Source organism: Mustelus asterias, chromosome 1, assembly GCF_964213995.1.
Source record: "Mustelus asterias chromosome 1, sMusAst1.hap1.1, whole genome shotgun sequence".
Classification (NCBI taxonomy): Eukaryota; Metazoa; Chordata; class Chondrichthyes; order Carcharhiniformes; family Triakidae; genus Mustelus; species Mustelus asterias.
In genome coordinates this window covers 59,836,129-59,862,573 of record NC_135801.1, presented here as the reverse complement: position 1 = coordinate 59,862,573, position 26,445 = coordinate 59,836,129, and positions in this window count along the sequence as shown.

Genomic DNA, 26,445 nt, shown 5'->3' with positions numbered 1-26,445 from the left:
CATATCCCTCTATTCCCATCTCATTCATGTATTGGTCAAGACGCCCCTTAAAAGTCACTACCGTATCCGCTTCCACTATCTCCCCCGGCAACAAGTTCCAGGCACCCACCACTCTCTGCATTAAAAATCTGCCTCGTACATCTCTTTTAAACCTTGCCCCTCGCACCTTAAACCTATGCCCCCTAGTAATTGACTCTTCCACCCTGGGAAAAAGCTTCTGATTATCCACTCTGTCCATGCCTCTCATGATCTCGTAGACTTCTATCAGGTCTCCCCTCAACCTCCGTCACTCCAGTGAGAACAAACCAAGTTTCTCCAACCTCTCCTCATAGCTAATGCCCTCCATACCAGGCAACATCCTGGTAAATCTTTTCTGTACCCTCTCCAAAGCCTCCACATCCTTCTGGTAGTGTGGCGACCAGAATTGAACACTTTATTCCAAGTGCTGCCTCACTAAGGTTCTATAAAGCGTCAACATGACTTGCCAATTTTTAAACTCAATACCCCAGCCGATGAAGGCAAGCATGCCGTATGCCTTCTTAACTAGCTTCTCCACTTGCATTGCCACTTTCAGTGACCTGTGTACCTGTACACCCAGATCCCTTTGCCTATCAATACTCCTAAGGGTTCTAACATTTACTGTATATTTTCTATCTGTATTAGACCTTCCAAAATGCATTACCTCACATTTGTCCGGATTAAACTCCATTTGCCATCTCTCCGCCCAAGTCTCCAACCGATCTGTATTTTGCTGTATCCTCTGATGGTCCTCATCACTATCCACAAATCCACCAACCTTTGTGTCATCCGCAAGCTTACTAATCAATCCAGTTACATTTTCCTCCAAATCATTTATATATATTACAACCAGCAAAGGTCCCAGCACTGATCCCTGAGGAACACCACTTGTCACAGCCCTCCATTCAGAAACGCACCCTTCCACTGCTACCCTCTGTCTTCTTTGACCGAGCCGGCTTTGTATCCACCTTTCCAGCTCATCTCTGATCCCATACGACTTCACCTTCTGCACCAGTCTGCCATGAGGGACCTTGTCAAAGGCCTTACTGAAGTCCATGTAGACAACATCCACTGCCCTACCCTGATCAATCATCTTCGTCACTTCCTCGAAAAACTCGATCAAGTTCATGAGACACGACCTCCCCTTCACAAAACCATGTTGCCTCTCACTAATATGTCCACTTATTTCCAAGTGGGAATAAATCCTGTCTCGAAGAATCCTCTCCAATAATTTCCCTACCACTGATGTAAGGCTCACTGGCCTGTAATTACCTGGATTATTCTTGCTACCCTTCTTAAACAAAGGAACAACATTGGCTATTCTCCAATCCTCTGGGACCTCCCCTGTAGTCATGATGTGGAGATGCCGGCGTTGGACTGGGGTAAACACAGTAAGAAGTTTAACAACACCAGGTTAAAGTCCAACAGGTTTATTTGGTAGCAAAAGCCACACAAGCTTTCGAGGCTCTGAGCCCCTTCTTCAGGTGAAGAAGGGGCTCAGAGCCTCGAAAGCTTGTGTGGCTTTTGCTACCAAATAAACCTGTTGGACTTTAACCTGGTGTTGTTAAACTTCTTACTGTGACCTCCCCTGTAGCCAGTGAGAATACAATAATTTCTCTCAAGTCCCCAGCAATTTCCTCTCTTGCCTCTCTCAGTATTCTGGAGTATATTCCATCAGGCCCTGGAGGCTTGTCTACCTTGATGTTTCTCAAGAACCCTAGTACCTCCTCCTTTTTGATCTCAACATGACTCAAACTATCTACACACCCTTTCCCAGACTCATCATCCACCAAGTCCTTCTCTTTGGTGAATACTGATGCAAAATACTCATTTAATACCTCGCCCATTCCCTCTGGCTCCACACATGGATTCCCTCCCTTGTCCTTGAGTGGGCCAACCCTCTCCCTGGCTACCCTCTTGCTCTTTGGATTGTGGGATCATTTGGCCATATTTTTAATGTGGGGCTATTTATTATACATCTGCCCATGGCATTTATATTTATATATTGTATGTGAGCCAAGGTGTCCCAATGGACTGGGGATGAAGTTTTCCTGCAGCATCAGAGTACAGCCAGCTGCTTTTCTCACTGAATGAGAGAATCATTGAATGGCTATGGCATGGAAAGAAACAGGAGCACTTTGAAAAGATTTATTCTGCTTATCTTCTGAGCCTGTGCTGTGCATGACTCTGAGAGCAGTTCCAGCAGCCAGACAAATCCATAAGTCTCTCTCCCCCACTCTACGCTGGATGCCTGGGACAGTTGTCAATGAGCCCAGACTGAGCAGTAATGCAAATATTGCATGCCCTCTCATCTGCAAGTTACTCAACATACATAGAATACAAATACGATTATCATGCAAGAACAAAAAACTGTTCACTCTTCCTATTCTGTTCCAATTTTGTCTTCCCTCGGGTGGCACGGTAGCACAGTGGTTAGCACTGCTGCCTCACAGCGTCAGGGACCCGGGTTCAATTCCCGGCTTGGGTCACTGTCTGTGTGAAGTTTGCACTTTCACCCCATGTCTGCGTGGGTTTCCTCTGGGTGCTCCAGTTTCCTCCCTCAGTCCAAAAGACATGCTGGTTAGGTGCATTGGCCCAGACAAGCACCTGAGTGTGGCGACTAGGAGATTTTTACAGCAACTTCATTGCAGTGTTAATGTAAGCCTACTTGTGACATTAATAAATAAACTTTAAACTTTTCCTCAGCATTCATGTCTTCTAATGGCATGCATAGGGGTCGTGATGGACTGTTTGTCCTGCTTTCTGCTGGTTCTTGGGATGTTGGCCCCTCTCCGGCGTATGTTGTTGCCATGACGAGTGTTGCTGCTGTGGTAATTGTTGCTGATGATCCGTCGCATTTGTTTGGGAATAGTTGACCTCTGGGTCTGATGGTCGTTCAGTTGGTGAAGTTAAATCTACCTCATCGGCTGTCTGCTGTGAAGGAGTAGCTTCTCCAGTTACACTTATATGTCTGTGGTTACAACAATATACCTTGTCATTCACTTTCACTGAGTACGATCGAGGCGACAACTTCTCTACGCAGGTCCCAAGTTGGCAAGTGGGCTGCTTCTTGTTGAGGGCGTTGAATGTTTGCATCCTAACTGGCTCTCCAATTCTCAGTTCTGGCAATGATCTGGCAGCCTTATCAAAGTGAAATCTGCTGTTTCACATTGATTTTGTCATTCACCCCTACTAATACTTCTAGCTTCAGTAGAGTTTCAGCTATTGGGTGAGGCATGACATTAGTTGTGGAACAAGACTACTTTGTCTTCAGTAGGCAGAACCTTCTCTCTAAGATTCCTTTCCATACCTCTGTGCTGGATCAATTGAATTTTTGATGATCCCTTTGGCAATAGCGTGGAGATGATTGTCTCGATTTTACCAGTTCAGCCCACCCAATCGATGGTTGGAGCGAGTCTGTAAAATCAGGATTGCGTCCGATTTCTCAGCTCTCGCGATCTTACCAGAACCAGATTTCCGGTGAGATCAGCCTCTCGCCCATTTCCAGCAAGAGGCTGAATAATTTATTTAAATGTATTTAAATACTCATTAACATAGCATTAGCGAGCCTAGGGTGCAAACCTCCAGCTCACTTATCATTATGGCCTGGCCGGGAGAACTTCTCTCCGGCGAGGAAAACATCTGCTCCCCGTGAATGGGGAACAGTCAGGTTAGCCTCGCCAGTAGAACTGCAGGCCATTGAGGACCCTTGGGATGATTGAGTGCAATGGGGTTGCCCCTTGGGCAGTGCCGTCCTGGCAGTGCCAGTCTGGCACCTTGGCAATGCCCACTGGGCAGTGCCAGGGCAGGACCTGAAGGGGGAGCTATGGGGGGCAGGGCCTAAAGGGGGTGGGACCTATGGGAGCGTGGCCTGAAGGGAATGGGGGCTATGATGGAGGGGCCTAAAGGGATGGGCCTAGGTTGGGGCAGCCCAATCAGGGAAGGGAGGGTGACTCGCTGCTGCTCTGCCTGTGATCGGTGGCAGGGGAGGGGTCCCACTGCCGCTCTGCACCTCTGATCGGTGGAGGAAGGTGGGGTGCGTGCTGCCATTCTGCCTGTGATTGGTTGGGGGCTGCGATAGGTCTGGGCGATGGGGCTGGTAGTGGGGGCGATGTTTTCTGGTAGTGTGGAGCTCATGATTGGCTGTAGGCCCATGCGATTGTGGTGGGTAGGGGGCTGGGTTCAGGCTGGCTGCGGCAGCAGAGGTCTGCACATGCACAATAGCGCCCTTCGCTGCTAGAGCAAGCTGGCTGATGAACTAAGCCCCGCCCACTGCATCTAGTAGCTAGAAGCCTAGCCCATTTTTTCATGCACTAAGTGCATAAGATTGGGAGTAAGGACTCGCTCAAAAAATGGAACTGCAACTCTCCCATTTTCACACTAGCTGGACACTTAGAATTTTTCTCGTAAAATTCTGTCTGAAGAGTGGTGCTGAATTTCTTAATCGTTAATGAAGTACCTGAATTATTCACTCGTGAACTGAGGGTCATCGTCATTCATCACAATATCGGGAATGTCATGTTTGCTGAAGAGTGCTTTTAGGCATTCTATGATCTATGTAGTTGTTGATGTCAACTGGTCTGGTTTCCAGTAGACTCAATAGCCATCAACTGCGACAAGATGATCCGTACCAGTGAGAGTGAAGTGATCTACTCTAAACTTCACCCATTTTCTGTCTGGGATATCATGAGTTATGAATGGTTCTTTAGTTTGCTTTTATTTGCCAAGCGCTGCACTGATTGACATGGTCCTTAATATCATTGCTGATGTTTGGCCATTAAAGCACTTCTCTTACTTTCCTCCGACTGGACTTGATTCCTAGACAGCTTGCACGGATGTGCTTCTGAACTTCTTTTCTCATATCTTGGGGACTAGACTGTAGTTAAAGTTAAAAGTTAAAGTTTATTTATTAGTCACAAGTAAGGCTTACATTAACACTGCAATGAAATTACTGTGAAATTCCCCTAGTCGCCGCAGTCCAGCGCCAGTTCGGGTCAATGCAACTAACCTGCACATCTTTCAGACTGGGGAGGAAACCGGATCACCCGGAGGAAACCCACGCAGACACGGGGCAAACCTGCAGACTCCACACTGACAGTGACCCAAGCTGGGAATCGAACCCGGGTCCCTGGCGCTGTGAGGCAGCAGTGCTAACTACTGTGCCACTGTGCCGCTCCATTCCTTTGTACAAGATGCCATCTTGGGCAAACATTTCATCTCTGCATACCCAGTATACTCTCCCACAACAATAGGTGTGTATTTGATGGTTTCAGGCCATCCTTTCATCACTACTGCCTGCAGCACTTCGAGAGCTGGATCTCCTTGTGTGACTTGCTTTATCTATCAAGACGCTTGTCCATCCAATTTACTGGTTGGAATCTTCCGGTGTTGCCAGCAGTTTGGTGGGTGGGGAAATTTAATTTAGTGTTAATCCAAACATCAATTTCCAATGGCGAGATGATCTTTTACAGCTATGTTCTGGGAAATTAAAAGTGATTGAACATCCTGATGATCAATGTAGCAAGCCCTTATGCACATGTTAACATGTTACACACACTCATTAAATGGCAGATCACCAGAATTCCAAGTTCAACTCCCCTGCTACAATGATGCACGTGCCTCCACAAGGGCCATGGTTCAGCAGATCATAGGCCTGCTAAAGATAAGGTTCCGATGTTTGGATCGCTCAGGTGTGTCTCTCCCATACTTCCGACAGAGAGTGTCCTGGACCATCATTGTTTGTTGCACCATGCACAACCTTGCACTACAAAGGGGGGAATGTCTTGGCTGAGGGAGACATGGGGGAGTGAAATGCCTCCTCCAAAAATAAGGTGGATGAAGGGGATGGTGCTGACAAGGGCCAGGATATCACGAAGGCACACACAGAGGCCATTGCAAGGGTATGATGCAGCAGCAAGCCCGTGACACCCTAATGGCTAACAGACCTCTTGCAGAATAAGCTGTTGACACATTTCCGTTAGTCTTATCAACTTCAAGATAATGGTCACAAGAAGACATCTTTGTAATTTGTCAGGATCTGTTCAGCTTGGTGCCATACAAAATACTACAAATCTCTTCTGGTATGTGGAGGGTTACCAGACCAAACTCTTGACTTGGTTTAGTTAAGATGAGAGGATCTTGCTTTGTTTCCACTATCTGGAATTGTAGATCTTCTTTCTTCCTGTTATAATGGACTCTCAGTTTGGATTGTTCTCTTGGGGTGAGCATTGTTCTGACATATAGCCTCAATTTTACCTTCAATGCCTTGATTTTTGGGTCACCGACTTGAGCAACTTCACACAGGTCCTCAAAGCTCATGATATTGAACATAGCACCAGTGTCCATTTGGCACTTCATATTAACTTGATGGTCTCCTTCTTCAGTCAGAGAACCAGTGGGTGTGGTTAACTCAGACTTTCAGAAGGCTTTCGACAAGGTCTCACATAACTGACTACGATGTAAAGTTAAAGCACATGGGACTATTGGTAAGGTATTGAGATGGATAGAAAGCTGGTTAGCAGATAGGAAGCAAAGAGTTGGCATAAATGTGTCTTTTTCTGATTAGCAGGCAGTGACTAGTGGGGTTCCGCAGAGCTATGTGCTAGGACCCCGACTGTTCACATTATTAATGATTTGGAAGAGGAAAATAAATGTATTTTCTCCAAATTTGCAGATGATACAAAATTGGGTGGGAGGGTGAGCTATGAGGAGGTTGCAGAGATGCTTCAGTGTGATTTGGACAGGCTGAGTGTGTGGGCATCTGCATGGCAGAGGCAGTATAATGTGGATAAATGTGAGGTTATCCACTTCGGTAGCAATAATAGAAAGACAGATTATTGTTTGAATGGGTGTAAATTGAGAGAGGTAGATACTCAACAAGACTTTGGAGTCCTTGTGCATCAGTCGCTGAAAGTAAGGTGTCGGTATAGCAGGCAGTGAAGAAGGCAAATGGTATGTTGGCCTTCATAGCGAGAGGTTTTGAGTATAGGGATAGGGATGTTTTGCTGCAATTGTATAAGGTGTTGGTGAGGCCACATCTGGAATATTGTGTGCCATTTTGGTGTTTTTATCTGAGGAAGGATGTCCTTGCTATAGAGCGAGTACGGCGAAAGTTTACCAGGCTGATTCCTGGGATGGCAGGTCTGATATATGATGACAGACTAAGTCAGTGAGGATTATATTTACTGAAATTTAGAAGAGTGAGAGGGGATCTCATAGAAACTTATAAAATTCTAACAGGGTTAGACAGGGTAGATTCCGAAAGAATATTCCCAATGGTGGGGGAGTCGAAAACTAGGGGTCATAGTTTGGGAATAATAGCACCTTTTAGAACAGAGATGAGGAGAAATTTCTTTACTCAGAGGGTGGTGAATGTGTGGAATTCACTATCACAGAATGTAATTGAGGTCAAAACGTTGTCTGATTTCAAGAAGAAATTAGATATAGCTCTTAGGGCGAAACGGATCAAGGGATATGGGGGGAAAGGGGGATCAGGATATCCCCCTTTCCCCCCATATCCCTTGATCCGTTTCGCCCAAATGGCGAACAGACTTCTGGCAGAATAAGCTGCTGACACATTTCCTTTACTCTTATCAACTTCAAGATAATGGTCACAAGAAGACATCTTTGTAATTTGCCAGGATCTGTTCAGCTTGGTGCCATACAAAATACTACAAATCTCTTCTGGTATGTGGAGGGTTACCAGACCAAACTCTTGACTTGGTTTAGTTAAGATGAGAGGATCTTGCTTCGTTTCCACTATCTGGAATTGTAGATCTTCTTTCTTCCTGTTATAATGGACTCTCAGTTTGGATTGTTCTCTTGGGGTGAGCATTGTTCTGACATATAGCCTCAATTTTACCTTCAATGGCTTCATTTTTGGGTCACCGACTTGAGCAACTTCACACAGTGAATGGGTGTAAATTGAGAGAGGTAGATACTCAACAAGACTTTGGAGTCCTTGTGCATCAGTCGCTGAAAGTAAGGTGTAGGTATAGCAGGCAGTGAAGAAGGCAAATGGTATGTTAGCCTTCATAGCGAGAGGATTTGGGTATAGGGATAGGGATGTTTTGCTGCAATTGTATAAGGTGTTGGTGAGGCCACATCTGGAATATTGTGTGCCATTTTGGTGTCTTTATCTGAGGAATGATGTCCTCGCTATAGAGCAAGTACGGCAAATGATCAAAATGAATGGCGGAGCAGGCTCGAAGGACGGAATGGCCTACTCCTGCTTCTAGTTTCTATGGTTCATCATCCTAATAGTCACAAACCACTTTTAATCTTGAGACTCAAAAGTGCCAACCTGTTGTAAGGTGTAGAGTGATTCCTCAGAATCATGGTCCGATGACCATCTCTCCATACTTGTTTTTCTTGTTATCAGCAAACTATTTGGGTGAAAAATAATTCAATTTCTTGCAGTTAAAATGCTGCTTTGTCTAAGCTGGACATCCTTCCTGTTCTTTCAAGTGGTAAAATCCACAGTATTTACATCCAGTACTCCAGCCTTGATCATTCTGCCAGCTGTTCTGTAAATTGTCCTTTCTTTCCTCCATTGGCTTGTGCTTGGAAAGCTTGGTCTATGCCTCAGCAGTGCAAAGCCATACCAGTTCTCCCCTCAATACTCTTCAGCTGGTGTTAAGCAACCTCAGAGCTTCTGCACATGTCAGTAGTTTTCTTGGGAGTAGTTTTCTCTTCTCTCTGCAGACTTGTTCTCATGGCAGAATCTATTGTTCCTAAGATAATCCGATTTCTTATCAGATCATCCTTTAGTTGCCCAAAACTCACAAGATTCAGCTAGATGTCTGTGTGCCGTCACATACTGATTAATATTCTTCCTCTCTCTGTGAGTCCCAGTGTTTAACACATAGCATTCATAAATAACATTAGTGTAAGATTCAAAGCAGATCTTCAAAGCTGCCTAAATTTCACAAGTTTGACTTTTCTGCTCCTCAGAGAGGCCTTGGGAGAAATTCAGCTAATAGCACTCTTCCCTACACTGATTACAGAGTTGCTTCTTTTATTTGTTTAGTTTTTGCTGTTCAGCTCTGTATCAATCTCAAAATTCTGCCATTGACACTGGAAGAATTTGCAAAACATTCTCAGATTTGTCTTCATCGCCACAGGAGCAGGTACTGGAATATTCAAGGTCAAAATTACTCACCCAGCAGTCGATGTCCTGTACAAAAATGCAGACTGAAATTTAAACTATTTCCTGATCTTTTCTCACAGCTGCTGGCTACCTTAAACATAGAACATAGAACAGTACAGCACAGAACAGGCCCTTCGGCCCACGATGTTGTGCCGAGCTTTATCTGAAACCAAGATCAAGCTATCCCACTCCCTACCATCCTGGTGTGCTCCATGTGCCTATCCAATAACCGCTTAAATGTTCCTAAAGTGTCTGACTCCACTATCACTGCAGGCAGTCCATTCCACACCCCAACCACTCTCTGCGTGAAGAACCTACCTCTGATATCCTTCCTATATCTCCCACCATGAACCCTATAGTTATGCCCCCTTGTAATAGCTCCATCCACCCGAGGAAATAGTCTTTGAACGTTCACTCTATCTATCCCCTTCATCATTTTATAAACCTCTATTAAGTCTCCCCTCAGCCTCCTCCGCTCCAGAGAGAACAGCCCTAGCTCCCTCAACCTTTCCTCATAAGACCTACCCTCCAAACCAGGCAGCATCCTGGTAAATCTCCTCTGCACTCTTTCCAACGCTTCCACATCCTTCTTATAGTGAGGTGACCAGAACGGCACACAATATTCCAAATGTGGGCTCACCAAGGTCCTGTACAGTTGCAGCATAACCCCACGGCTCTTAAACTCCAACCCCCTGTTAATAAAAGCTAACACACTATAGGCCTTCTTCACAGCTCTATCCACTTGAGTGGCAACCTTTAGAGATCTGTGGATATGGACCCCAAGATCTCTCTGTTCCTCCACAGTCTTCAGAACCCTACCTTTGACCCTGTAATCCACATTTAAATTTGTCCTACCAAAATGAATCACCTCACATTTATCAGGGTTAAACTCCATTTGCCATTTTTCAGCCCAGCTTTGCATCCTATCTATGTCTCTTTGCAGCCTACAACAGCCTCCACCTCATCCACTACTCCACCAATCTTGGTTTCATCAGCAAATTTACTGATCCACCCTTCAGCCCCCTCCTCTAAGTCATTAATAACAATCACAAAGAGCAGAGGACCAAGCACTGATCCCTGTGGCACTCCGCTAGCAACCTGCCTCCAGTCTGAAAATTTTCCATCCACCACCACCCTCTGTCTTCGATCAGATAGCCAGTTATCTATCCAATCGGCCAACTTTCCCTCTATCCCACACCTCCTTACTTTCATCATAAGCCGACCATGGGGGACCTTATCAAACGCCTTACTAAAATCCATGTATATGACATCAACTGCCCTACCTTCATCAACACACTTAGTTACCTCCTCAAAAAATTCAATCAAATTTGTGAGGCACGACTTGCCCTTCACGAATCCGTGCTGACTATCCCGGATTAATCCGCATCTTTCTAAATGGTCGTAAATCATATCCCTAAGGACCTTTTCCATCAATTTACCAACCACCGAAGTAAGACTAACCGGTCTATAATTACCAGGGTCATTTCTATTCCCTTTCTTAAACAGAGGAACAACATTCGCCACTCTCCAGTCCTCTGGCACCATCCCCGTGGACAGTGAGGACCCAAAGATCAAAGCCAAAGGCTCTGCAATCTCATCCCTTGCCTCCCAAAGAATCCTAGGATATATTTCATCAGGCCCAGGGGACTTATCGACTTTCAGTTTATTCAAAACTGCCAGTACATCCTCCCTCCGAACATCTATTTCCTCCAGCCTATTAGCCTGTAACACCTTCTCTTCCTCAAAAACATGGCCCCTCTCCTTGGTGAACACTGAAGAAAAGTATTCATTCATCGCCTCGCCTATCTCTACTGACTCCATACGCAAGTTCCCACTCCTGTCCTTGACCGGCCCTAACCTCACCCTGGTCATTCTTTTATTCCTCACATAAGAGTAAAAAGCCTTGGGGTTTTCCTTGATCCGACCCACCAAGGACTTCTCATGTCCCCTCCTAGCTCTCCTAAGCCCCTTTTTCAGCTCATTCCTTGCTAACTTGTAACCCTCAATCGAGCCATCTGAACCTTGTTTCCTCATCCCTACATAAGCTTCCCTCTTCCTTTTCACAAGACATTCCACCTCTTTCGTGAACCATGGTTCCCTCACTCGGCCATTTCCTCCCTGCCTGACAGGGACATACCTATCAAGGACACCCAGTATTTGTTCCTTGAAAAAGTTCCACTTTTCATTAGTGCCTTTCCCTGACAGTTTCTGTTCCCATCTTATGCCTGTGGTGAACTATCGTTGGTTCCCACTGGATAGTACTGAGCCAGGGCTGGCCAGTACTACAGGAATGTATATAGGTTACTGTGGGATCGTACTAATGTTGCTGTTGGGTTAGGGTGGGATTGTTACACCTGTGTTTGTTACGTTTGTGGCACATCCCAGTCGGGCTCCGCCTCCTGGGAGAGGTATAAGACTCCCTGCTCGGTCGGGACCCCTTCAGTCTGGGATAGTGTGTTAAAGTTCTGATAGCTCCATTGTTGGTTAATAAAAGCCTTCTTTTACTGAAGCTTCGAGCCTCGTGTCCAATTGATGCGCATCAATGCCCCCTAATTCTTGCCTAACCGCATCATAATTACCTCTCCCCCAATTGTAAACCTTGCCCTGCCGTACGGCCCTATCCCTCTCCATTGCAATAACAAAAGACACCGAATTGTGGTCACTATCTCCAAAGTGCTCTCCCACAACCAAATCTAACACTTGGCCCGGTTCATTTCCCAGTACCAAATCCAATGTGGCCTCACCTCTTGTCGGCCTATCCACATATTGTGTCAGGAAACCCTCCTGCACACACTACACAAAAACCTACAAAGGTTCCAATCAATATTTGGAAAGTTAAAGTCCCCCATGACAACTACCCTGTGACCCCCACACCTATCCATAATCTGCTTAGCAATTTCTTCCTCCACATCTCTATTACTATTTGGGGGCCTATAGTAAACTCCTAACAACGTGACTGCTCCTTTCCTATTTCTATCCTTACAGCTATCAAAATCCATTCAGTCCCAGCTACACACTTCTGACACCACGTGGTGTATAAAATGGCTACTACCCAAAACATTTATTTGTATAAAATGACATCAAAGTGTATATGAATATGGCATTCCCGTGAACTAAGGTATCTATCCAATCACAAAACACCCAACTTGCCTCCTTACCTGAATGTTAATGGTTCTCTCTCCTCAGATTCTGTTCTTCTCTCGCTCCCTGAAGCTCTCAGCCAACATTTGGGTGATTTAAGCCACACCCCCTCCCCTACAGGCGATAAACCATTTTTGAGGGGTTTTTTGGTCTAAGTGCACAGCAGATTTATTTGGACTCACCCAAAAAAATGGATCAGAAACTCTCCCATTTTCATACTTTGGAATTTTTTTCATAAGATTGCCATCTTTATATCCACCATATGCACTTTATTTTCTCGTTTTGCTTCTTTTTTACCTCATAGAGTCATAGAGTCACAGAGTCCTAGAGGTTTACAGCATGGAAACAGGCCCTTCGGCCCAACTTGTCCATGTCGTCCTTTTTTTAAACACCTAAGCTAGTCCCAATTGCCCACATTTGGCCCATATCCCTCTATACCTATCTTACCCATGTAACTGTCTAAACGCTTTTTAAAAGACAAAATTGTACCCGCCTCTACTACTATCTCTGGCAGCTCGTTCCAGACACTCACCACTCTCTGTGTGAAAAAATTGCCCCTCTGGACCCTTTTGTATCTCTCCACTCTCACCTTAAACCTATGCCCTCTCGTTTTAGGACCTTTGGGAAATGATATTGACTATCTAGCTGATCTATGCCCTTCATTATTTTATAGACTTCTATAAGATCACCCCTCAGCCTCCTACGCTCCAGAGAAAAAAGTCCCAGTCTATTCAGCCTCTCCTTATAACTCAAACCAATATCTCCTCTCCTAATATCATTTCTGACATTTAGCCATCTCCTGTTCTTTGCTCAGACATTTTAAGGATCATTCTATTCTTTTTCTGCTGTACTTCTTTAACCTTTCCCCTTGATCTGAACGTTAATATTCGGTTCAGCAGCAATATCTGTGAATTCTGAGGAATGTCAACTAATGTTTCTCTATGATGCTGTCTGATTTGCTGTTTTGCAGCATTTTCTGTTATTGTTTTCAGATTTCCATTTTACTTTCCATTTCCAGCTCTGTTTCTGATTTTTATTATTTTCATGTGGTGCATACATTTTTTCCTTTATTTCTATAAATGATGATCCCTACATTCAGATAGGTACACCTTCAAGTGAGGTGTTCCCCTGTTTAATAAGAAAGAATTTTTGACATCAAAGATGCAGGATTGCAGGGTAATAAAAGCAGAAATTAAATATGTGACACAATGGCCTGGACTTTATAAGTATAGAATTTTCAAATCATCGATAAATGATAGAGCGTTGAACAATTTTTACCATATCAGATTTTACAATGATTCCCGGTTCTGTGGCTGGATGACAGGTATACAAGAAAATAACAATAGGTACACTAAAGATTGAAAGCATCCAAATGGACTGAATTAAACTGACAGACTATCAGATACAGGAGGTCTTGTGGTGCAGTGGATAGCTTCCCTGCCTCTAAGCCAGAAGCTCCAGGACTTGATGGCCAAGCAACGTGCATTCATAATGCAACCAAACAGGTTGAGCATCAACCAGCAAAATCGTCCCAATGCATGGCAGTGGCAATTGCTATGGGCAGGAGAGACTCCTGGTCAGCCATGTTTGATATGGAATGATGCCCCTCAAGCTGTAAGCCCCTGATGACAGGCTGGTGACTTTTTCCTGAAACAAAGACACGCTAATAAATCAAATGAAAGTCTGCCTTGTGCACCACTCGGTGTAGGAAGATGAAACCAACAACTATCAGATCCATTATAATGCCGATAACTAGAATGCATGCACATTGGAACAGAATGCATGAAATGTGAAGACACCTTAGTTTGAGGTATCCATTAGTAAAGGTGGAATAAGACAGGTTTTCATATGTTACTGTTGATCATATACAGAAAATACCTGGATAAGCACTTTTAACAAGGCTAATTAACTATGATGATGAATCATTTTGAGTATAGTCGAATTGAACTCTATAGATTGGTGAGACCACATACTGTTCTAGGTACCCCAAGAGATATTGTCCTAGGTCTATGCCCAGCCACACGAGGTCATCTGGATGCAGTGGATATTCTATAATTTGGACAGTTAAGAAGTGCACTTACTTTTCCTTCCATCGCAATGAATGGTGTAAAATCCAGCCAGTTTCTTAGGTATGCTCTCCCATCTTCCCACTTTTCCAATAGTTGCAGTACCCAAGTGATCCCATGTGCCCAGACAAAGACCCAGCAAAATCCAGCCTGTCAACTACATGCATTGATATACTGGGGAGAGTTTAGAAGGGAATAAAGCTGATTCTAGGATTTAGGCTTTTGAATTGTAAAGTGGGAGTTGCAGTTATTTCATGGGAAAAAAGAAGATTGGGAAGGCACATTATAAAAAGCTGAAGATACTGGGCGATACTTATAGAGTGGGTTGTTTGAATTGAATTGAAAGAAAGGACTGACTGCAGTAGGCATGAGTATAAAATGATTATGGTTCAAGCAAGATTTGGGATTTGGGTTTTTTCTCATTGCGTGCTGAGGACATGTTTAAAACGAACAACAGTAACCGAGCAACCTAATATTTAACATTGGAGAGCTGTTTCTCACTTCCAGTTGTCCCATTTGTTACAGCTGCAGTTTAACTCTCAGACATTTTTCCAAGCTGGGGGTTCTGTCAATCATGTTATCCCAGCCCCTGCTCTAGATATAAACTGTTGACAAGAATCTGTGGCTGCTTTGGTCCAAAAAACAAAGCCATTGTCAGAAAAAATGGTAATAGGTTTTCAAAGAAAGAACATTGGTGTAGACAGAAGGTGGTTGATAAATCCACCACCATTCCTTGTGTCCAGACAGAAGGTTTTCATTAGGTCTGTGTGTGAAGATTAGTTACAGCCTGCTAGAATTGGCCATATTCGAGAAATTCTTTTTGTTTTAATTTATTTAATGGAGAAATGCAGCCTGTAACTTATTCACACTTAATCAGAGGGATTGTATTTCTGTATGTCCTGAAATGATGTGTTAACTGCTAATGTGGTGACTGATGCCCCCCTTTCATCTTCACCCCATTTCACCTCTCTGGATGTCCTCAACTTGTAGTTCCGCAAATACCCAGTGAGTGTTTCCTCTCCTCGTAACACCCTCTCTTCTCCCTGTCGCTGGTTCCCATTCAAGTCTGTCATTAGCTTCCAACATAATACACATTTCCATCAATATCTAATAAATCATTCTGACTTTTCCAGTTTCAATAGAGAGAGAGAGAAAAAAGTGAATCTGTTTTGTGTTTACACACAGACAATATGAAGATGAATTGTGTTTTCAAACTCGAGTCAGTGATACATTTGTTTTCAATTCAGTCACCAGTGAAAATGAATGACAGTTGGCAGAACCCAATTCCAAACTTTTTTGCTTTTAATATGGCCAACAAGTCCAAGGAAAGAATCCATTTATTCAGCCAACCTGTAACCCAACACCAGAGAGTAAATGTCCCAGACTGGTACGCTCAGAAATGGGTCCCCAATAACCTCTAGTCCCCTCTGTCAAAGAAATGGGCCCATGCATGTCCAGGCCCAGGCTCAGGTGTAGGCCCTGGGCTTATCAGATGGTGGCACAATGGTTAGCACTGCTGCCTCACATGCCAGGGACCCAGATTCGATTCCCGGCTTGAGTGACTGTCTGTGCGGAGTCTGCATGTTCTCCCCGTGTCTGCGTGGGTTTCCTCTGGGTGCTCATGTTTCTTCTCACAATCCAAAGATGTGTGGGTTAGGTTAATTGGCCATGCTAAATTGTTCCTTAGTATTGGGGGATTTCAGGGGGATTAGTAGGGTAAATATGTGGGGCTATGGGGATAGGGCCTGGGTGGGATTGTTGTCGGTGCAGGCTCGATGAGCCAAATGACCTCCTTCTGCACTGTAGGTATTCGATGATTCTATGAACAACCAAACCCAGAAGGAAAAACCAGTTCGGACCAGTGTTCTTATTTTCCCATTTTATTGTTTTTCCTGCTGGAATCCTTTACTTAACCCATGCCTTCCCTAAAGTTTTCACTTTGCACTTACTCTACATCTTTCATTTCAAGAAACTCGTTAATATAAAAAATAGTCTTTTTGGAAAGCGAACTATCTACGTTTGACCAAAAATGTGCTTTTCTTGGATCGGGTAACACACAGGAGCTGCCACAAGTACTAAATGAATATCATAAAATTATATGTTTCCAGTGGATTTCACTTTTTTTTAAAGGCTGAAATGAACTCTTTCTGTGCTGAGCGAAGTTTATATTCAAATATAAATGATTGGGTGAAATGTTATTTTTGTTATAACTTGGGGATGCAAATTAGTGAAGATAATGACCTGTATACATACCCCTTGTCCTTGTATAATCCAGACTAATAATAGTTAGGTCCCTGGGTCAGGGCATTCTGAATGACTAAATGTCAAACAGTCCAGTATCTGTGATCCAATAACTGAGCTTTAGGGAACATTTACACCAAAGGTCGCAAATGATCGCATGCCAGTGGAGGCCTTTGTTTTTTTTTTAACCAGTTCTACTGGATGTTTCTTTATTTTCATAAAATTTAAGGCTTTACTTTTCCTTACACTAATAAAAGTGAAATAAATTTTACTTCCTTCCCGGAGATTGATCAATTAGTTTATGATGTTAGAATCTAAGAAAATGATATAGATGTTGTTCCATGGAATTGAACTACAGGAAAGTAATGCATTTGAACAGACATCAAAGTTATGTACCTGCCCCTTTGAATACTGAAAAAAATGGGCCATAACTTCCTGGCTCACCACTGTCGCTTTTGAAGGGTACCCCAGTGATGTGCTGGGGAATCACCCTTGGAGGCTCCCACGTAAGGGTTTACCCAGCAATTGTCCAGAAGTGTTAACTTCCCCTGGGCAATTGCGCTGGGCTGGGAACCATCTGAGAAAGCGATTCAAATCACTGACTTCAGATGGTTCTGCCAGCTTTACTCTGATAGTTACCCTGAAAGACTTAAAAGGAAAAAAAGTGCTTCTAACTTTAAAGTAACACACATCGAGCCTTGCACGGGTCACCACCACCTGCCCCCCTACCCCCCCCCCCCCCCCACTCCCTAGCACACCAGTGGACCCCCCACTACCCACCTCAACCATGTACTCACCCACCCCCTGTCCGACCTCGGTCTGACCAGACACCAGACATTCCCATCTCGCTGGTCTAACACCCCAGTCCTCCCACCCTGCCCTTCACAGTCCGACCACCCCTCCTCTTCCCAGCCTGACTCCGCCACCCCCCCAGTCCTCTTCACCCACCTGAGGAAGGAGCAGTGTTCCAAAAGCTCGTGATTCCAAATAAACCTGTTGGACTTTAACCTGGTGTTGTGAGACGTCTTACTGTACCCACCCCAATCCAACACTGGTATCTCCACGTCATGTCTTCCGTCGAGGTGGAAGAGGTCATAGGTTTGGAAAGTGCTTTTGAAGAAGCCTTGCTGGCTTGTTGCAGTGCATCCTTAGATAGTACGCACTGCTGCAATTGTGTGCCAGTGGTGGAGGGAGTGAATGTTTAAGATAGTGGATGGGCTGCTTTGCCTGGATGGTTCAAACTTCTTGAATGATGTTGGAGCTGCACTCATCCGAATAAGTTATGAGTATTCCATCCCACTCCTGACTTCTGTCTTGTAACTGGCGGATAGACTTTGGAACGTCAAGAGTTGAGGCACTCAACACATCATAACTAACAATGACAGTATTGATATAACTGGGTTCTGGTTGATGGTTTACCTCCAGGATATTGATAGTGGGAGATTGAATGATGGTAATATGGTTGAATGTCAAGGTGTGGTGCTTGAATTCTGTCTTATTGGAGATGGTCATTGTCTGGTACTTGTTTGGTGCAAATATTCTTTGGTATTTTTCAGCCTGAATGTTTCCAGGTCTTGTTCCATGTGGGCACATATTTTATTATCGGAGAAATTTCAAATGATACAGAACATTGTGCAATCATCAGCAAATATCCTCACCTCTGACATTATGATGAAGGGAAGACCATCAACAATGCAGCTAAAGAGTGTTGGATCTAGGACACTATGCTGATGAACTCCTGCAGGAATGTTTTAGTTCATGGAATCATAGAATCATAGAATCCTACAGTGCAGAAGGAGGCCATTCGGCCCATCAAGTCTACACCGACCACATCCCACCCAGGCCCTATCCCCATAACCCCATTTATTTACCCTACCAAGTCCCCTTGGCACTAGGGTCAATTTAGCATGGCTAATCCACATAACCCGCACATCTTTGAACTGTGGGAGGAAACCCATGCAGACACAGGGAGAATGTACAGACTCCGCTCAGATAGTGACCCAAGCCGGGAATCGAATCCAGGTCCCTGGTGCTGTGAGGCAGCAGTGCTAACCACTGTACCACCGTGCTGCTCTCCCTCGCTAGTTTCTACAGGCACAATTACGTCAGGAGTTGGCCATCTTTGTCAGTAGGGTGCTACTGAGTCACTCCTGATGATGAACATTGAAGTCCTCAAGCCAGGGTGCCATTGTTCTTGGTGTGATCTTCAACATGGTAAAATACTGATTCATCAACTGAACGGGAGGGTAGGCGATCATTAGCAGGAGGTGTCCTTGTCCATGTTTGACCTGATGCCTAGAGACTTCACATGAGGCAGAGGGATAAAAGGTGGGGGGGGTAGCATTGTTGGTCAGGGGAAATGTTACAGCGGTACTCAGGCAGGATAGATTAGGGAGCTTGTCTACAGAGGCCCTATGGGTGGAGCTGAGAAACAGGAAAGGTATGACCACATTAATGGGCTTGTATTATAGACCACCCAATAGTCAGCGAGAATTGGAGGAGCAAATCAGCGGAGAGATAGCTGACAACTGCAAGAAACACAAAGTTGTGATAGTAGGGGATTTTAATTTTCCACATATAGCTTGGGACTCGCATACTGTTAAAGGTTTAGGCGGGGTAGAGTTTGTAAAATGTGTTCAGGAGAATTTTCTACATCAGTATATAGAGGTGCCAACTAGAGAGGATGCGATATTGGATCTCCTATTGGGAAATGAGTTAGGGCAGGTGATGGATGTGAGTGTGAGGGAACACTTTGGATCCAGTGATCATAATGCCATTAGTTTCAACCTGATCATGGATAAGGATAGATCTGGTCCTCGGGTTGAAGTTCTGAACTGGAAAAAGGCCAAATTTGATGAAATGAGAAGGGATCTGGGAAGTGTGGATTGGCACAGGCTGTTCTCTGGTAAGGATGTAAATGGAAAGTGGGAGGCCTACAAAGGAGAAATTTTGAGAGTGCAGAGTTTGTATGTTCCTGTCAGGATTAAAGGCAAAGTAAATAGGAATAAGGAACCTTGGTTCTCGAGGGAGATTGTAACACTGATTAAGAGGAAGAGAGAGTTGTATGAAATGTACAGGCAGCAAGGAACAGATCAGATGCTCGAGGAGTATAAAAAGTGCAAGAAGATACTTAAGAGGGAAATCAGGAGGGCTAAAAGAAGACATGAGGTTGCTTTGGCAGACAGAGTGAAGAAAAATCCAAAGAACTTCCATAGGTATGTTAGGAGCAAAAGGATAGTGAGGGATAAAATTGGTCCTCTTGAAGACCAGAGTGGTAGACTGTGTATGGAACCAAAAGAGGTGGGGGAGATACTAAATGGTTTTTTTGCATCCGCATTTACTGAGGAAACGGGCATGGAGTCTACGGAAATAGGGCAAACAGGTAGGGAGGTCATGGAACCTTTACAGATTAAAGGGGAGGAGGTGCTCACTGTCTTGAGGCAAATCAGAGTGGATAAATCCCCAGGACCGGACAGGGTATTCCCACGGACCTTGAGGGAAGCTAGTGTTGAACTTGCAGGGGCCCTGGCAGACATATTTAAAATGTCAGTATTCACAGGGGAGGTGCCGGATGATTGGAGGGTGGCTCATGTTGTTCCGTTGTTTAAAAAAGGTTCCAAAAGAAATCCGGGAAATTATAGGCCAGTAAGTTTGACATCGGTGGTGGTCAAGTTATTGGAAGGTGTGATAAGGGATAGGATCTACAAATATTTGGATAGACAGGGACTTATTAGGGAGAGTCAATATGGCTTTGTGCGTGGTAGGTCATGTTTGACCAATCTATTAGAGTTTTTCGAGGAGGTTACCAGGAAAGTGGATGAAGGGAAGGCGGTGGATGTTGTCTACCTGGATTTCAGCAAGGCCTTTGACAAGGTCCCTCATGGGAGGTCAGTTAGGAAGGTTCAGTCGCTATGTATACATGGGGAGGTAGTAAATTGGATTAGACACTGGCTCAATGGAAGAAGCCAGAGTGTGGTTGTGGAGGATTGCTTCTCTGAGTGGAGGCCTGTGACTAGTGGTGTGCCGCAGGGATCGGTGTTGGGTCCATTGTTGTTTGTCATCTATATCAATGATCTGGATGATAATGTGGTAAATTGGATCAGCAAGTTTGCTGATGATACAAAGATTGGAGGTGTAGTGGACAGTGAGGAAGGTTTTCAAATCTTGCAGAGGGATTTGGACCAACTAGAAAAATGGGCTGAAAAATGGCAAATGGAATTTAACGCAGACAAGTGTGAGATATTGCACATTGGAAGGACAAACCAAAGTAGAACGTACAGGGTAAATGGTAGGACTCTGAAGAGTGCAGTTGAACAAAGGGATCTGGGAATACAGGTACAGAATTCCCTAAAAGTGACGTCACAGGTGGATAGGGTCGTAAAGAGTGCCTTTGGTAAATTGGCCTTTATAAATCGGAATATTGAGTATAAAAGTTGGCGTGTTATGGTAAGGTTATAGAAGGCATTGGTGAGGCCGAATTTGGAGTATTGTGTACAGTTTTGGTCACCTAGTTACAGGAAGGATGTAAATAAGGTTGAAAGAGTGCAGAGAAGGTTCACAAGGATGTTGCCGGGACTTGAGAAGCTGAGTTACAGAGAGAGATTGAATAGGTTGGGACTTTATTCCCTGGAGCGTAGAAGATTGAGGGGAGATTTGATAGAGGTGTATAAGATTTTGATGGGTATAGATAGAGTGAATGCAAGCAGGCTTTTTCCGCTGAGGCTAGGGGAGAAAAAACCCAGAGGGCATGGGTTAAGGGTGAAAGGAGAAAAGTTTAAAGGGAATATTAGGGGAGGGCTTCTTCACGCAGAGAGTGGTGGGAGTGTGGAATGAGCTGCCGGATAAAGTGGTAAATGCGGGGTCACTTTTAACATTTAAGAAAAACTTGGACGGGTTCATGGATGAGAGGGGTGTGGAAGGATATGGTCCAAGTGCAGGTCAGTGGGACTAGGCAAAAAATGGTTCGGCACAGACAAGAAGGGCCAAAAGGCCTGTTTCCGAGCTGTAATTTTCTATGGTTCTATGGCTCTATGATACGGAGTTAATGTTGAGGACTACCAGGGCCAGTCATTCCCAACTGTGGACCACTGTGCTGCCACCTCTGGTGCGAATGTCCTGCCAGTGGGACAGGACATACTCAGGGATGGTGATGATGGAGTTTGGGATGAAGATGAATGATATGATTCCAGAAGTATGACCAGCTTTACTGGTCTCTGGAACAGCTCTCCCAATTTTGGAACAAGACCCTAGATGTTAGTGAGGAGAAATCTATAGAACTGACAGCTGGGCAAACTGTCTTGTTCAAATCCAATATCTGGTGTCTGGTTTTATATTTATTATTTGAGGCACTTTTATATTTATGTTGCCACTTCAGTGGCGCAATGTTGTTTTCTGTTGTGAGCTTGTGACGTTGTAATGCATTTCTTTTTTGTTGCAGTGTGAAAATCACTGTTGGCGAATTCTCTTTTCAAATGATGTTCTTCAAAATCAGATAGCCGCGTAGCCCGGGGCCAGTTTGTATTTATCTGTAATCAATGCAGCAACCAAATGAGCACATGGCAGACTTGGACATCACTGTGGAGGAGCGGACTCTGTCCCTTCTAAGGATTTCTATTTATAGCTCAGAGGTATATTCCTTAACACCAAACATTTTGAAAATTGGCACATGCACTACCAAAAAAAATACAAGGGCAGGGATGAAAAAATGATGCTGGCTTTAATGAAATGCATTGAGAATAGGTTTCCTCCATTTAAAAAAAAGTGTAACTATTAAAATTCTCCCGTGTGGCTTACAATACCGCCATTGGTTTCCCAATAAAGAATTGTGAGAACATTCTGGCTGACTGGTATCTTTAAAATGAGCATTCATCTTCGAATCCAGACACCACATGCTAATTAGGTGCTGACTTTGAGCATTGTCTAAAGGGGCATTTTTGAACAGACCAAGGTCCTGCTAGAGTCTGGGACAATGTGCTCCAGAAACATAGCTGCCCTGTTTTCATATTGGTAAATTTGAGTTGCAGTTAATACTATGGGTTGGTTTTTTTTTATCTCCTGGGAGGAGGGAAGGTCTGCCAGCACCTAAGAAATCCAGAAGTAATTGCTGCAGGCTTTTTAATCCAGTCACTGCGTGACCATGGAATCTCTCTCGTGTGAACTAGCGTGATGGTGACTCACAAGAGTAAATTTCTACTCTGCTGTTTGAAGGGACATTCCAAACTTTCAACTTGATGGATTTCGGAGTTAAGAAGAAAGCAGGTGAAATTGGCAGAATGCAGTCCAGATGCAGAAAGACTGTAGCTCGCTTTAATGACACCTGCCTGGATGTGATGTTGGGGTTTACAAGGGCCTGTCGGAGATACGGCAAACGTCAAAAGGAAGAAGCCTGTCGGTGAAACAAGTCACGCGCGACTGGGGGTTGTCCATGAGGTCAGCAGCAGGAGTGTGGTGCCACACTGAAAGATTTTGAGTTTGGGATCCACAGATGTCTGTCAGGTGTCTGTAAGTAATTTTAAGGTAATTTATTAAGTTTATTAAGGAGCAAAAGCTGATGATGCATTGGCCAAATAGACAAGACCCGTGACAGTGGCGAACAGTTCACTGATCCCAAAGGATGAACGGTTGGCGCAGTGTGTCTTGATCTCCGAAGTATATGATGGCTGCACTCTTCTCTCAAGGCTAGAGAACTCCTCCCCGTCTTTCCTGGTCCAGCTTCCATCTGAAGAAGGCTGCCTGACCAGGACTGCCACCTGATGAACACTTCCCCATGCCTCCAAGCATTCATTAATACACTTTATATCTAGGGGTTGGTAGCTTATCCAGTATCAATCACCTGTTCAAACTCTTCTCACCAATGTATACAGCACAGGTATCCAAGGAGGTCAGAGTGTTCACCTCGCCCCTGTCTATCACTTGGCATAAGGTCACTTTATAGCTTAACTCAAGCTGAGGGTCATCTTCTAGTCCTTAGTAGACACTCATAGAGATAACAGGGTACATGGGACACCAGAAGACTCCATGTGATCAGTTCTGGATTGTGTATATCTGCATTTTGCCACAGTTCCTGGCTGCTAAGAAACTTCTGAAGAGAGACAGGAACAGAAAGCATCCAACTTTCCACTGAGGGTTCTCAATTCAGTGCCTACTAATTCTATACTATTCTTAAAGACACCATTTCTTGCAGCGTAATGAGCTAAGCAGGCAGGAAGGATGTGTATAGTGGTACATTCGCTTACATCCCGATGGTGCACATCACCCGAAGCCCCTTAATCTGCCTTTTCATGGCTACTTCACTCCTCACTTCACCTCACCTGACAGGCGAACCTATCCCTCTCAGCCACTGCCTTTCTTCACATTGCAACCTGTCCATGTACTACCGACACTCACCTCATAAAACCAAAGATCTTTTATAAATACATAAAGATCAAAAGAGGAAATGAGGAAAGAGTAGGGTTAATTAAAGACCAGAAGGTAACGCGTGTGTTAAGGCTGAAGATATGGCATGGTTCGCTATGAATATCTTGGGCAAAATCTTCTGCTTCCCGGATCATTGGAGATGTGTAACGGGACCCTGGCTCATAGACCTATCCAGGAGGTTTGAACATCTGATGGGTAATTCTGCTGCTGCCCAGGACCCTCCATGAACATCTTTAACTCTGAATTAGAGTCGGGGGCCTATTTTACCACTGTGATTCTAAGTGCTGGGCGGACTTGAAACAGAGAGTGTTTCAGATCCGACTTTCAGACCCGTTCTCAGGCGCCCCCATACGTACTCTGCCTGAAAAAATAGCAACGATTTCAAATCGCGCTGCACAAGCCTGTGGGCGGGGCTTATCATGCCCGAAACCCTGCAGCTCCAATCAGAACCTTCAACCGCGCATGTGCAGAAAAAAAAAGATGGCTCCCCTGCCACATCTATCCTGGGCCGGATAATGCCTCCCCCGGCCCACACAGACATTGCCCCAACCCCCACAACATGACTGACCCCCTTATCCCCCACCCCCTCCGCCACCCAGACTGATTGCGGGCCCCTCCCCCTCTTCCCCCCCACTGATCTCAGGCAGAGTGACAGCGGACCCCCCCCCCCCGTTTCCCCCCCCCCCACTGAGCTCAAGCAGAGAGATGTCAGACCTACCTTCCCACCCCCCCACCCCACCCCCCCCCCACCCACCGTCTCAAGCAGAGAGCCGTCGGTTGCTCGGCACATACTTCCTCACTAACTGGAGTGCCCGAATCGGACTTTTGTCGAGCATGTCTGTTTTGTGCCGATTCTGGATGGGCGAACGTGGTGGTAAAGGGGGGAGTGCCGGGAAAGTTGGGTGTGCAGCCCATTAAGTCCATTTAAATGCATGCAAATGCATTTCGGGCGCGGTCCCCATCACGGCCATTTTCGGGCCTTGGTAAAGGGGGAACTGGAGTGGAGGCGGGCGCGGATCGCGCTACTCACCTCACGCCCGACTTTACCAAGTTTTCAAGGCCGAAAACGGCGCAAGTCAATGGTAAAATCGGGCTCAGAGACTTTGGAGAGTGCCATGTTGCTTAGTTGAATAGTGACCCAGGAAATGTTCAACAGGTTAAAATCTAGTCTAATTCCTGGGTAGCTTCACAACTAATACCACCACCCCCCCATAATCCCCTGACCACATGCCCATCTGACCATTCCCCTGACCACTCCCCGAATACCCACCTCGTCGGAGGTGACGATCACGAGGGGTCACGGGCTCAAGCTGAGAGGGGCGAAGTATAACTCAGACATCAGAGGGACGTTTTTTACACAGAGGGTGGTGGGGGCCTGGAATGCGCTGCCAAGTAGGGTGGTGGAGGCAGGCACGCTGACATCGTTTAAGACTTACCTGGATAGTCACATGAGCAGCCTGGGAATGGAGGGATACAAACGATTGGTCTAGTTGGACCAAGGAGCGGCACAGGCTTGGAGGGCCGAAGGGCCTGTTTCCTGTGCTGTACTGTTCTTTGTTCTTTGTTCTTTGTAAACACTAAACAACCCCTGTCAATTTCATCCAACCTGACAATGCAGCCACCCCCACCTAGACCTTCAGGAAGGCAGCTTACCACCACCTTCTCAAGGGCAAATAGAGTTGGGCAATAAATGCTGATCTAGCAGTCAAACTCACATCACCTGAACAAATAAAATAAGTTATTCCCCCCAACCACCTGACTTATTCCCAACACAACCCAACTGCCCTACAAACCTGACTCGATTAACCCCCCCTGACAAGACCTAGCTACCTCCCAACATGGCCCAACTACTCCTAACCTAACCACCTACCTCATCCACCTACAAACTTACCCCCAACCAACTACCCACTTAACCATTTATCCACTTACCCATTTCATCCACTTACTCAACTTACCAGTTAGCTTCCTTGCCCATCTACCCTGTAGCCTCCAACCAACTTCCCACCTAGCCACATATCCACTCACCCACTTACCCACCTCACCAACTACCATCTACAACTTACTGATCTTATTAACAATCTGTTCTGGTTTGCCAAAACTTGAAAAATGTCATCACGTTTTTTAATGGTTTGTTCAGATGTTGTAGATCTCATGATAACAACTTCTGGCCACTTTGAGTGTGCATCAATTATGACTAAGAACATGTAATCCTCAAATGACTAGCGAAATCTACATGCAAATGTTGCCATGGCATTTTGGGTCATTTCTAAGGATGAAATGGAGACAATGGTGGTGTATTTCTTATTCATGCACAGGACTGATGCAGCCTCACTTTTTCTTCATTCTGACCATCCAGACCTGGCCACCAAAAATAACTATGGGATAATTCCTTCATTCGAACTATACCAGGATGTC